Genomic DNA, 2,500 nt, shown 5'->3' on the forward strand with positions numbered 1-2,500 from the left:
ATATATATATATATATATATATATATATATATATATATATGCATATATATATATATATATGTTTATTTTCATACAAATATATATATATATATATATATATATATATATATATATATATATATATATATATATATATATATATATATATATATATATACATACATTCATACAAACATATATATATATATATATATATATATATATATATATATATATATATATATATATATATATATGTATGTATATACACATACACATATATGTATGTATATATACATATATAAACACATGTTTATATACATATACATAGATATAAGAAATAACAATTATAATGATGATGATAATGATAACACCAATAAGGAATAACATCGAATTGGTTATGCTAATCAAATAGTTATGGTCATAATGAAAATAGAAATAATAAAAGAAGCAGTTATATTACCGATAATATTGATATTAGTAGTAATGACGCATGCACCAATGACACCAACGATGGTGATAGATTTAAAGAGCGGCTGCTGTTGCAATTGCTACTACTGCTACTACTACTACTACTACTGTTAGTGGTAGTAGTATTACTATTAAAACTTACCATCATTACTGACATTACGATTGATAGTATAATGCAATATTACAACAAAAATGACGTTAGTGACGTTATTTGATAAGCGTTTTCTACCATGTACATGTAATGAAAATTATTTTTTATTGCACGCACATACATTATTTGTCATTCCATATGCATTTACGATGTTGGATTTTCATTTAATAGAGTAAATTTCCCATGTAACATTTTATAATGATTGCAAAGATAATTACAAGGTCTTTTCATTTTATTTTCTTACGAACGTGATAATAATTTTGTCAGGCGTAATAATAATTTTATCGTTGAACATTTTATAATAGTACTTCATCACTGAACATATAATTGATATTGTAATAAGGCCACACGTAATAAAAATACTAATATTATTTCGCACAAAACAGTGATCTTATACTATACTACACAATCATACACATTATACCAAATAACGATTATAGAACCTATCAGACACAAGGTAGTCTAGAAAAAGAAAGAGCTAGATAGATAAATTAGATAAATAGATAGATTCCTTTTGTGTGAAAGGGAAGCAACAGGATCGCTAATGACAGGACAAACGTAAAGTAACAGGTGAGTGTCACGCTAACTGTCATTTTGGTGTGTATCTGTTTGTGTGTGTGTTTGTGTTTGTGTTTGTGTGTGTGTGTTTGTGCTTGTGTTTATGTTTGTGTGTGTGTTTGTGCTTGTGTTTGTGTGTGTGTGTTTGTGTTTGTGTGTGTGTTTGTGCTTGCGTTTGTGTGTTTGTGTGTGTGTTTGTGCTTGCGTTTGTGTGTGTGTGTGTTTGTTTGTGTATGTGTGTGTTTGCTTGTATATATATGGATGTGTGTATGTGTTTGTGTATGTGTATGCGTGCATGTGTGTATGTGTGCGTATCCAGAAGCCGAAACCAAAAAGAACAGAAATTGACCCTCCCCAATCCCCCTTCCCTCTCTGACCTCTGACCTCGATATCCTAAGGATCCCCCCACTCCCACCCCTCCCCCACATACCCCCTGAGCCAAACAAAGTCCTCATGGCTCTCCATCACTTATTCATGGCGCCAGAACGAGATCAATATCGCATAGACACATGATGGAGCGAGCGTATGTGGCGTCCAGCTGCCTTATTTCATTATGTTATTTGTGTTTTTTTGTTTTTTGTTATCATATTTTATTGTAATTTTGTTAATGATGATGGTGATGATGATTATAATCACAATATTGATAGGAAATGATAGTGGTGATAATAGTGATAATGATGATAATTGTTGTAATAATAATGGTAATAATAAGAATGAAAATGTGATAGTGACAATAATAAAAAAATTGATAATGATCATAATGATAATAATAATGATGATGACAATAATGATAATGAGGATAATAATAAAAATGATAATCATTATATCAATGACAATGATATTGATAACGATAACGATAATAATGACAACAATAATAACAACACAGCAACTTCAACAACAACCATCATCATCGTCACCATCATAAATATCATTGCTATAACTATCACGCGTTTGTCTTACTCTAAATCATAAGCATTTGATAATTATTTCAATTACGTTCTGTTTCATCATTTCAGCATGTCAGTTCATTATTGCCATCTGTTTTTCTTCCTTTGCATGTCATGGCATTTAATAACATCATGCAGATTGCCATGATGGAAGTGGATAGTGTAATTGACATTGTAGATCTTATGTGTGTATGATTTTTTTTGTCTTTTAGTTTTTTTTTTCCTTTCACTCTCTCTCTCTTTCTCTCTCTCTCTATATATATACATATCTCTCTGTTGGTATCCTTCCCCTCTCTATCTCTCTCTCTTTCACTCTCGCACTCTCGCACTCTCTCTCTCTCTCTCTCTCTCTCACTCCTTCACTCTCTTTTTCTCTCTTCTCTCCCTCTCCCTC

At 30.4% G+C, this 2,500-nt stretch overlaps 1 protein-coding gene across 4 annotated transcripts in view; it reads right to left on the minus strand.

The window, feature by feature from the left end:
- Window positions 1–2,500, minus strand: part of LOC122246413 (tubulin beta-4A chain) — a 30,857-nt gene that overhangs the window by 27,696 nt on the left and 661 nt on the right. The window lies entirely within an intron of this gene.

This window comes from Penaeus japonicus, unplaced genomic scaffold (assembly GCF_977035675.1).
Source record: "Penaeus japonicus unplaced genomic scaffold, GWHDUDI00000001_assembly GWHDUDI00000037, whole genome shotgun sequence".
NCBI classification, from domain to species: Eukaryota; Metazoa; Arthropoda; class Malacostraca; order Decapoda; family Penaeidae; genus Penaeus; species Penaeus japonicus.